The sequence below is a fragment of the Macrobrachium nipponense genome, chromosome 45 (assembly GCF_015104395.2).
Source record: "Macrobrachium nipponense isolate FS-2020 chromosome 45, ASM1510439v2, whole genome shotgun sequence".
NCBI lineage: Eukaryota > Metazoa > Arthropoda > Malacostraca > Decapoda > Palaemonidae > Macrobrachium > Macrobrachium nipponense.
In genome coordinates this window covers 24,931,946-24,944,445 of record NC_061105.1, presented here as the reverse complement: position 1 = coordinate 24,944,445, position 12,500 = coordinate 24,931,946, and the positions used below count along the sequence as shown (strand labels likewise).

The window sequence follows — 12,500 nt, the reverse complement described above, 5'->3', positions numbered from 1 at the left end:
TTTCGATGTAAAAAATGTATGACAAAAAATATAATTTAAAAAATGTTAACTGATGTGTTATAAAAATCAAAATGAAAATTGTATTACAAAAAATGTCATTTATACTATTGAAATTGATATAAGTTATAAAAATAAAAATAAAAAATGTACTACAAAAATATTACAAAAATTATAACTAAAAATATAAAAGATGTATTACAAAAATACAATTTATTATATAAAAAATGTACTACCAAAAATATTTAGAATATGGAAATTGATAAAAATTATCTCAAATTTCCAAGTTATTAGCGTTATAAAAATATACTTTATTCAAATTGGTATAAAATAAAAAGAAAACTTAAAAAAGACAAAAAATAATAACATCCGAAAAGGACATTTTGACTCTTTATTACCTCCGACAACAATAGAGATTGAAAGCGGTCCTTTATTCGCCTCTTATTACTCTTTTCCTCTCTTGCACAAAGTTGTTTTCAATCCGATGCTGCAACGTCAGGTGATGGCAGCGTCGGTATCTCTGTCATTTATAAGTAAAAATGTAAATATTATTGGCGTTGAAAAAGAAATTGGTGATTTTAAAACCTTTTGCCACTTTACCAATGATTAAGCAGAAACTGTGGGATATTATTTTAAGGGACGTAAATTTAAACGTCAAACTTGTCTAGAAATATTGTTTCAAATATTTCAAAATATGTTTTATCATCAACTTAATAAAAATTTTATATGTATATCTAACATATTTTTAGTTTTTCTAATACAAAGAAAATATAAACATAATATATTTTATAAAAATACTTTTCAAAAAATTACTAGAGGGGATTTTACGCAATTACATATATAATATATATATATATATATATATATATATTATATATATATATATATATATATATATATATATATATATATATATAATATATATATATATATATATATATATATATATATATATATATATATATATAATTATATATATATATATATATATATATATATATATATATATGTATATAGATATATATATGTATATGTATATGTATATTATATATAGTATATATATATATATATATATATATATATATATATATATATATATATATATATATATATATATATTTATATTATATATATAAAATTGTGATGGTAATTGCTTCATAGCAAAGAAAGATAAAGGAAAGGAAAATGCATTTTCGAGGAGTTCGGCAGCAAGGAGGCTTTCGCGCCCGTGTTGGAGGCGCCTCTTTTCACGGTTGTTCGGGAATCGTCGGGCGTGTTGTGGAGCGCAACACGCGCCTAAGTGGCGGGAGAAACGCAGCGAAATATGATGCAATATTCCGTCGAGAGTCTTCTAAGAAGTTCTAGTAATCTCGGGAGCCTGTGACGTTCGCCGTAGGCTTCCCCCCCAGAGTGCCTTATAAATACGACGGTCGAAGTTGGAGAAAGCAGAGATCGTCAAAGAGAGATCACCAGTCAGTCACAGAGAGATATCTTCAGTAAGAGCCACAGATCAGATTATCAGTGAGAGATCAGCAGCAGCAGAGATCATCCGAGAGAGATGAGAAAAGTTGCTCGAGAGTTGGTTGGATTTTGGTCTAGTCATCTCCAGGAGTGGACGACCGAGTTATCTCGATGTTGAGAAGACTTCGAAGAAGTAGTCTCCTGCTAGAGGTTTTGTGGAGTTCCTGACTTTTCAAGTATCGCTACGAGTCGCTAAACCTGCCAGCAAGTATTTGAATTACCTCGCTGTTCCCCCAGTTCATGCAGAGTAAGATTTTGCCTTTTTATGTAAATAGGAGATACCATTCTGCATTTACCTTTGTTGGTAAGCTTGTAAATAAACTTTAGTTGTGTTAGTCTTTCTTTCTATATTCGTATCCTCAGTTTCAACTGTTGGTGTTGAAAAATTTTTTTTTTTTTTATTTATTTCATATCGAACCTGAAGCGGACCTCTCTCAGAGGCCGTAACAATAATACATATATATGTATATCATATTTGTGTGTGTGTGTGTGAGAGAGAGAGAGAGAGAGAGAGAGAGAGAGAGAGAGAGAGAGAGAGAGAGAGATTCCCACGTTCTCTAGGCACACAATAATACACCAATCTAGTCCAAAATGCTAACCCTTGTCAATATCCTGCAAGTATTGCTAAAGTAGCGATGTTCCGTATTAACCCCAACCACCTTCCTTCGAAAGTTGCGATTACTGAAATCTGCCAAAAACGTCTTCAAAGATGTCTACGCATGATGGCCCGTTTCTTTACGAAGACTCAAATCCATTTAACAAAGCAAAAGTCTTGATAACAACCGTTGTGAAACAATAACGGACGCACATTTACACGAAAGATTTTCCCTTATGCAAATCCAAGTATGATGCCCCACCCTTACACCAAATTAACTGAAATCCCTTCAGCCACGTTGGTTAACATAAGTGTGAAAGACACACTAACCTTCAGACTAAAAAGCAACCTCCTTTTCTAAAAAAAACTTCAAGTTTGAGTGAAACCCCAGCAACCGAACACAGGAAAGTGTCATGACCAGGTCACGACAGTCACAGTGACAGACTGACAGAGGGATTAGTATTCCACCTCCATGTTCATCTACGGCGCCATGATGGTCTGCAATTGAACAAAGCTTGACTGGAACCCTTCATTTGTATAGGGGAGGTTGTAATGATATGGGAAGAGTGGCAGACGATGACAAAAGGTGGTAGAGAGATGGGCGATTTCAACCAGACATAACTAAGCTTAATCCCTTCCAGGGTGTAAGAGAATCTGCAAAGTAAGACTGACAAACTGACAGACAGACTACCTCCCTTAAAGGACATTACATTTGACGACCCAGACAGCTGCACTAACTTGACAACTTGACAGAGCACCGGCTGACAGAGCGCGCCAGGCAGAAAGAAAAGCTCCCTTCAAGCGCACCTATTCATATATGAGAGAGAGAGAGAGAGAGAGAGAGAGAGAGAGAGAGAGAGAGAGAGACGCTATTAATCAATACCTCAATATTTCCGATTCCCTTTTTCCTTAAGTTTGAAGAAGAAACAATAAGAAAGACCACTGAAATTAAGATGCTCTTAGTGAATGGCTTTTAGAACATTATAATTGTTAGTAGTTTTTATAACTACTTAAAATTTACAAACAATCTAATCTATGAAATTTATATGAATAGCTACGATCAAGGCGCTTTGAGAGAAAATACAATTAAAAAGCTTAAATAAGAAACGTGAAAATAATATATCTTGACCTTACACGAATAAAAAAATAATTTCACCGCAATAAGGTCATACAAAATGCTGAAATGTATCATAACTCATAAACGTTTCCCGGTAACCAACAGAAAAAAATGGCAAAACATAAAAAGTAATGCCAGAAGATATTTCAGAGAACTAACTTCCCCGGGGGAACATTAATTGCCATGGTAATACTAACCCGATTCCTCTTCACCCCAAATATAAATAATAGGTTCTGATTTCTCTTGCCCATAACAAATGAGCAAGGAAAAGGCTCCGGAGAAATGTGATCAGGGTCACAGAAGGAAGTGCTCGTAATATATGGTTGCAACGTTCAAATAGTGTTTTGTGGGCCTTTTATATTCACACGCACACGCTAACACACACAAGTTAAGTATATCTTAGTTTTACCAGACCGCTGTTATGGGCTGCTCTGTGAGCAAGAGCCCGTGCTGACACAAGGTCAGCTTAATCAAAAACAACATACCAGACCACTGAGCTGACTAACAGCTCTCCAAGGGCTGGACCGAAGGATTAAATATTATTACGTGACTAAGAACCAATTGGTTACCCAGCAACGGGACCGACAGCTTATTGTGGGATCCGAACCACATTGAATCGAGAAATTAATTTCAATCACCAAAAATAAATTCCTCTGGTTCCGCGTTGGCCGAGCCGAGAATCGAACTTCGGACCACCGGGTTGGTAGCCGTGGAACTACGCTCTCACACAACTATATATATGTAATATATATATATATATATATATATATATATATATAGTATATATATTATATATATATATATATATATATATAATATATCGATATAGATATATATCACACCTATATAATGTATATGTAATATATATAATAATATATAATATATATATATATATATATATATAGTATATATATATATAGGATAGAATATATATATATAACTATTATATTATCTATATATATAGTTATATATATATCATATATATATATATAAAATATCTCATATATATATATATATCATATATATATATATATCTATATATATATATCATGGTTATATATATATATTATATAATATATTATATAATATTTGTTTGGCAGCTTGTCTTAATGACGTTATCACCCTCCCCCCAAATCTTTCGACGAATCAGAAGCCTAATCACCCATACAGGCTAAGTTACAGGTGTCTTGACTTCAACATAGCGATCTTTTTATCCCTTAAGTCATGTTAATTATAGTGAATTCAGTTCATATTATTACGGCTTTTATAGTAAATCAATTAATTATATCGTCATTACGGTTTGTTTGTATGGTGTTTTTACGTTGCATGGAACCAGTGGTTATTCAGCAACGGGACCATCGGCTTCACGTGACTTCCGAACCACGTCGAGAGTGAACTTATCACCAGAAATACAAATCTCCTACTCCTCAATGGAATGGCCGAGAATCGAACCCGCGACAACTGAGGTGAGAAGCAAACACCAAACCAACCACGCCACTGAGGCGCTGAATGTTAAAACAAAAAACTTTTTCCCTCCCCGAAATGCGGCAGCGAAAGCAGACTGGTTTATATGTTTAACATTTAAGTTTATGGTTAATGCTTTTGTGATTTACAGTCTTTACGCAAATGGCATTTCTACGTAATTGCGTTATTTTTACTTAATTGCGTTGTTTCTACGTAATTGCATTATTTCTAAGTAACTGCTTCGCACCTATTTTCACCTTGAAAACAGATTTTCTTGACAGCTTTTACTGCTTTTGACGAAGTTGTTTTGTGTCGGTGAACTATCATTTGCACAAGCCCTGAAATTTCTACTTAACCCCCCTTCTAACTCCTTACCCTCTCTCACCCTCTACCGAAACCCCCCACCCGTGATCCTCTCCTTCCCTCATCTTCTCCCTACTTGGGGCATATGGCTCCCTGACGGTTTGCTTATCCGTCGAACTTTTCCAGAACACAAACATGGCCGCTTTATTTACGTGCGTTCTCCCCCAACCAAAACCCCGAATTCAAGAGGTCCCCCATCATTGTAGGGTAGAGATAGGAGGTAAAAAACTGCTGACCGGCAAAAGATAACTTCCTCATAAACTACTAAAACTGTAGGAAAAATGAATTTCCAAGGTAAAAGTACGGCTGAGTGAATACTTAGAATTTCCCTTAACTCTTAGCTCACTAATCTGTTGTACGAATGCCAAGAACGAAATGTAAATAAAAATGAAAATGTGGAAATTAAGAAAAATAACATTTAATTGTCCTCTCACGCGACACCTTAATTTGGAACTACGACACTTAACTTTTTTTTTTTTTCTTATGGTCTGAAAGAAAGAAAAAGCAAAGCTCATTGTGGCGGGATCCCCCCCCCCAAAAAAAAAAAAAAAATTTCAAAACACATGAACTTACCAACTATTTGACACTCAGGAGCTGTACTGTTCACTGGATACGGCCGCTGTTACACACAACCAACAACAAGACAGCCAAGAACAAACCCCACAGCTCAACAACAACAACAACACAACACCCCTGGACCACAACCCCACAACTCAACAACAAACAAGGAATACAACCACAACTAAACAACAGCAAACAAACAAGGACTACAACCACAACTCAACAACACAAACAAGGAATACAACCATAACTCAACAACACAGCAAACAAAAAGGACCACAACCACAACAAAAGACCACTGCACAAAATCACTAACAAAAAACAACACAAAAAGGCAACACACACCCACTAACAACACCAAGAAATCACAACAGCTCACCAACAACAAGCCTCAATATCTCACAACTACACCAAGAAACCACAATAGCTCCCCTAAAACAACAACCACCCTCAACTACAACAACTTCCATACAACTCAACAGAAACTCACAAGCACAACAAATCTAACAACACAGGCACAACAACTCTAAAACAAACAATATCAAACTTAACAACAACTAAACAACAAACCAATAACACAATTTGACTGACCACCAATGCCTTCAGTACTGCTCACAGACCGCTACCGACACTACTGACCATCAAAGGCTCTGACCAAAGACTGACTCACCTGATCATCACTCTAACTCCAACCGCACCAGCAAAAACCCAGAACTCACCAACAGCCAATTCAATTGTTAACCATCCATCCACCAATTACGCTCTCTCTCTCTCTCTCTCTCTCTCTCTCTCTCTCTCTCTCTCTCTCAAGGACATTGTCAAATGGAACTACCATAACTCCATATCACTACACCCTGCGATAATTTGCACATATAAAGAGCATTGTATAAGTGCACCTCATTTGATCGGGTCTGAACCCACTGAAGGCAGTGACTAAATGCAATCAGCCTTAGCATGCAAGAGCTACAATGCGAAGAATTCCAGAAGGTATTGCGGCTCTTACAATAACTAAATATATATATATATATATATATATATATATATATATATATATATATATATATATATTTATAATGTGTATACATTATGCACATACAAAAGCATGATATACTATATATATATATATATATATATATATATATATATATATATATATATATATATATATATATATACTATATATATATATATATAATAATAATAATAATAATAATAATAATAATAATAATAATAATAATAATAATAATAATACAATGAAATAAAATACGTTACCAAAAGCTTGATAAAAAGGAAAAAAATCACGTGGTAGCACATCTGAACAAAATGGCCCGAATAAAAATCTGCTCTGAAAATCTATACATCAAAATACAGGGAATTCTTACTGACGCGCGGACATTCATCTGCTGTGATAACAACAAAACGTCAGAATCACAGCGAATTCTGCACGGCCATGACACGTTGGGTACCGGACCAAAAGTCACTGAGTCACATGAATGACGCTGAAACGTCCAACTCTCACAGAATGCATGATGGGTAATATGCTTTATGCGAGTTCAACTGCTCAGCTGTTTACTTCATATTTATTTTGAGTAACGTAAACACTTCCCTCTTTGTAATAGGAGAGAGAGAGAGAGAGAGAGAGAGAGAGAGAGAGAGAGAGAGAGAGAAGAGAGAGGCGGGGGGGGGGGGGGGGGGGGGTACCTGTAAATAAATTTCTATCCTCCTGGGATGGAATTACCTCGCCGAGGTCCTCCTTCATTTAGATTTGAAAATTATTTTCATGTTGTTGAAAGGGGTGGTATCAAATAACTTGGCTCATCTGCCAAAATGTTCATGAAATGCCTTGCTTATTTCCAGCTGAGTGAACCGGTCCATAAGTGACGGCTGAATTGTAGTGAGGGCGACAACAGTTCCATAGTTTAGGCCTTCTTGGCTGGATTAAGATACAGTGGTCCTTGTGGTATAGCGCATGCGACACATTCTGGGACTGTGGTGGAGCTAAGGGGCAGAGAGAGAGAGAGAGAAATTGACCTGCACCATAAGAAAGGGAACAGTCTAAGGCATTTGTATTCCTGACAGGAAAGAGCCATAACTTCCTTCTGTATCGTTTTTAACCTTTCGACCTCAATCAACAACCCCCCCCCCCCCCCCCCCTGCCCCCCAACATTTTCCAACACCCCTCCTTCTTAACAGACTTCTGCAGGGAAAACGTGTGGTGTTTATCATAAAGAACCAAATATCTTCAGTTCCCTGATGTGTAACTTCGGTTAAGTACAGTCTTTGATGTAAGATGTAAGACAGCCGATTGATTGATGAAATTTAGACCGTCAAGACAAGTACCTACTGGGGCACTTTCGGCCATTCAGAGCGCAAGACATTGGAAAGCGGGGAGTTGGAGTGGTTGGACAGCAGCGCCAAGTGAATAAAAGAAATAGTAAAAGGAGCTTAAGATGGAAATGAGACGATATCAGATAGTGGTTACCTGAGATAAGACTACTTTTCCTAGATTATTTGAGATCATTTATCTAGTTATAAAATGATGTTTTTCGTTACCACAAGTGATCTTCGTTGTATTTATGATGAAGTATAACTTTCATCATTTAGAAAAAAAAAATACTTTGTTTGAGACCTAAATTGGTCTTTAAGTCACTCAAAGTAATATAACTTCAGTAGGATGGAGGATAACTTTGCCCTCCCCCCCCCAAAAAAAAAACGCCCTCTTCATCATCATTGGTGTCTTTGTGGATCTCCCAGGAAATTGAATAAAAGCTGAACACAAAACATCAAGCCAGAAGAGATGAAGGCGAAGAGGAAGCAATGAATTTGAGAGAGCATAACCGTGTCAAGAGACAGTGGACGCATCCATTTTCTTCTTCTCATGGCACACTATAAGGAAACAGTCAATGAAACTTTTGTTTTCATTTACGGTGGTCGACATGTCATCAACATATCTCGCCAACAAACAGCAAATAGGTTGAAAAAAAGTCAATGACTGCAACTGTAGAGCGAATCTTTGACATACGCTGAATAACTGTATGAAACATTGGTCAGGACTACCATATGGTTGACTATTCAACGTGTGTGTGTGTGTGTGTGTACTAAGACACCTGATCTACAAGACAGAAAAGGAATGGGGTTGGAAGGACCAAAACTCACGAAAAACACAAGTAAGTGACAGGGTCAGAAGCACAGACTAAGAAACAGGGTCAGAAGTAGCACAGGCTGGGCGTGAGGAGAGATAGCTTGGCGAAAGCAACAGTTATTGAAGGTCTCCTGTAGGGTGATTGGCACGATACTGTAACTGCTAAATAGCCATTACATTTATTAAGATAAGAGTTTAGCATCTTTAAATATCAACATTTCGTCAGTACCAATCTAATATAGGGGACACAGAAATGCAAAAATTAATATTTAAAGCACAATGACGCACTCATATGGGGCTTCATACGACGATAATGAAGGTTTAGTGTTTTGTTATGCAAAACTGGAAAGTAAATAAAAACAAACAAAAATTTTAGAAATGGTTAAGCTATCGTATGTGTTTTTTTTAAGATATGTGCCTCACGCTAACTGTCCAAAAAAATATTAGGACTAACATATAGGCCATATCTCGAAAAAAATAAAACTCTACCTAAACTTAGCTATAAATCTAAAACGAATTACTCAAGAGAAATTTATCGCCAATATGTGCTCGTTCGCCAGACTCCATTCCACAACTGCTATACAAGACACGAAAAGGAAATGATTGACTGGACAGATTATATATTAATGCAAAGATATATAATATATAAACACGCATATATACACACATACACAAACATATACACATATGTTAACTTATTACATACAGAACTGATCTGTGCAATGGTACAATTACTAGAAGGACCTCATTAAAACCGGACAGTATCTACCAGAGATATTTATTCAGAAAAGTTACAACCTTTCAAGGACATTCAGGCCTCATTATCAAGTATCCATGAAATGACCGAAGAGGTAGGCCAGCTGTATTTATGCGAGTCTGCTGGCTTCTTGGTTTTTTAATTACCCTGCTTCTCCTGTTTGGTTCTGCCCTCGTGACATTTACATATACAGAACATCAGACACTACAACAGACGTTGGCAGTTGCCAAACACTGTCGGGAAAAAGACCAAAGAATAGACTGGGAATACAAGAATTTTATTTACAGGAATACTCACAAAACGGCAAGACTGATTGCAGAGAATGCCTTTATAACATCCCCTAACAATGTAATGGCAGGCAACACTGGGAATGGATTCGAAGACGGCATATCAAGGAAAATTATATACTCCACAAAAGAGAAGAAGCGCCCTTACACAAGACACGAACACCTGGAACACCGTGGGCAGAGAACGGTCAAGGTCACGAGGGCGGAGCCAAACAGGAGAAGCAGGGTATTAAAAGAGGAGGACTGAATCCTGTGCCAAAACATCTGCTAAACTGAGGATGCGTTGGTTGGAAAACAACTTAGGTTCCTTCCTTTCATGTGAACAAAGGCTACTACCTAATATTGAATCACACTCAAGAAGAGAAATATTTCAGGGCGTCTGAAGCATCTCGTGCACTTATAGCAATGCCATCCATGACACTCACTCCCAATCGGCAACACCAAACTCCATCTCGCAATATGTCCTCACCCGCCAACCCACTTCTTCCCTCCACTACCTTTTTTTATCCAGGTTTCGAAAAAGGATCTGGAGGTATAAGTGTGATGACAAAAATGTCATGTTTCCATTTCGTCTGGAGGCTTCTCCCCCAATTATTCGCTCATCAAGGATTGGGGATTGTCAATATATTGAGTCATCGCCATTAAAGCTATTTTCCGGTATTGTCTTTCTTTGCATCTGTGAGTTTCCTCATCCGATTCTAGTTCCCGATTCCATCTCCGTGATTATTTCATTTTCAGGAATGTCCTTTATGGTAATTAGATTTCAGAGCGTCGAAGTGAACTAATTTTACCTTTAGCATTTTATCATTTATTGGTAATAAAATGTGATTTAGTTGTCAGGGTCCTTGCCTTTCAATTGAAATACCTGGGTTCGATCCTGATGTGAGTAAAAAATATATAGATATATATGCGTGTATATATATACACACACATATATATATACATATATATATACACACATGTATTTACATGCTCCGTTTTTTAAGAAAACATGTGCTCTCTAAACTTCTGTTATCCATCAGTCAGCCTCTAAGGGGATACCCTAAAATTTCACCCGGGAGGGGTGCCCACCCAATAATCCTTTGTATAATGAAAAGTTTCGCGCAGGCAACTCTCCAACAGAGATGGACTACAGTCCGATCTGACATAGGCTAATTACTAGGAGCTTTTACATCCGAGAAATCTGAATACATATTTTTTCGTTTACTTACTTTAATGGAATATTTTCTTCTTTATTTTAAAAACTGTGACCTATATTCCTTTTTCCCCATATCTATTTCTCTCTTTCATTAAAAATTGATACCTCATTATAATGATGAGAATTTAGGCTTGCGTCCGGACTTTATCAACACTATCAGCATTAATAATAAGAATACTAATAATAGTAAGATGCTTCACTCAAATTCGTAAGGAGCTTTGCTGTTCATTACAGTGTCATTGCAGTTCAGAGTAACAGCAGTCCAATCGCACGCAATCATTTCTCTGACTTTACATACTGTTAATACACTTGAGATTTTACTTCATCTTATTACTTCCAAGAACGTGTAATTCCCACAATCTGCCATTTTGAACAAGTGCTCACATATATATATATGAGTCTTAGAAAACATCAGAGTTACCAAGTAAAAGAACAAGTGTAACCTTCTCAGTGATGTCCAAGGTACTATTAACAAGAACTTTCGTTAGGATAAAGACAAAATGAAGCAAAAGAACAAAACGAAGTTTTAAATAGACCTTTAGTCTTCCTCGTCGCGACATCTCAATTTCGACACAAGAAGGCAGCAACGCTCCCCTAATGTAGTCGGGAACTGCAATCACCAAGATTCATGACGCTCCAGTTCTATGTGACATTATTACAAATGCAAAGATATTCCAAATACAGAGACAAACACACACTATTTAACAAGCTTTAAATGTAGCTAATTAATCGAAATGTTTATTAACACGCACATAAAAAGTACCAAAGTCTGCAACTTACTGCGCATGTGCAGTCACGTAACCACAAGCGAACCTCCCAATTCCTACCTCAGAATAAAAAAAATTTGTGATGTGTAATAAAATAAATAAATAAAAAAAGACAGCCTAATAACTTTTCAAAATAAAACACATGGGAATAAAAGAAAAAGCAATCTAATTCTATCTCAAAGCAAAATACACGAGAAGAAGAAAATATGAAAACCTAGAAAAAATCTAATTATCATGATGGAGAATAAATCCCAGTAAACTCTTCAACATATTACGTCCAGAGCAAATAAGGATAAAAATATAAGAAATCAAAACAAAAGATTCAGATGCTAAGGCACTTCTGTAAATCTTATTCTACACTAAATTCTTCAGCTGGCCTTTTCCTTCGCTACTCATTGGACGAGGTTCCTATATTTTTTATGACGAAATGTGGGGAAAATATCACAAAATTACCTTCACTCTTTTATATATCAGAGAGAGAGAGAGAGAGAGAGAGAGAGAGAGAGAGAGAGAGAGAGGGGGGGGTAATTATGTTCATGGTTCTCAATCAGGCGATTTTGTCTGTGTTCATACAAATACATGAATATAACAAGAACATTAAGGATTACTATATAATAATAGGTGATTTCAGCTTGAACAGGTAAACGAGTAAAATGATCAGTCATAAAAACTGAGTTTCATTATAACAATTAACTTTATTATTATTGTTTAGGAAGAGACTCGCTCTTATT

The 12,500-nt window shown here is 36.2% G+C and overlaps 1 long non-coding RNA gene across 3 annotated transcripts in view; it reads right to left on the bottom strand.

Moving 5' to 3' along the window:
• Window positions 1-12,500, bottom strand: part of LOC135214118 (uncharacterized) — a 21,038-nt gene that overhangs the window by 1,556 nt on the left and 6,982 nt on the right. Inside the window, exons 1-2 of one of the 3 annotated variants that reach the window (XR_010314271.1) lie at window positions 6,210-6,267; window positions 396-517 (exon numbers count right to left, since the gene is read on the bottom strand). This is a non-coding gene — a long non-coding RNA (uncharacterized LOC135214118). Of the gene's footprint in view, window positions 1-395; window positions 518-5,630; window positions 6,164-6,209; window positions 6,268-12,500 lie in introns of those variants that run through there. The other 2 variants (XR_010314272.1, XR_010314273.1) reach the window with 2 other exon arrangements.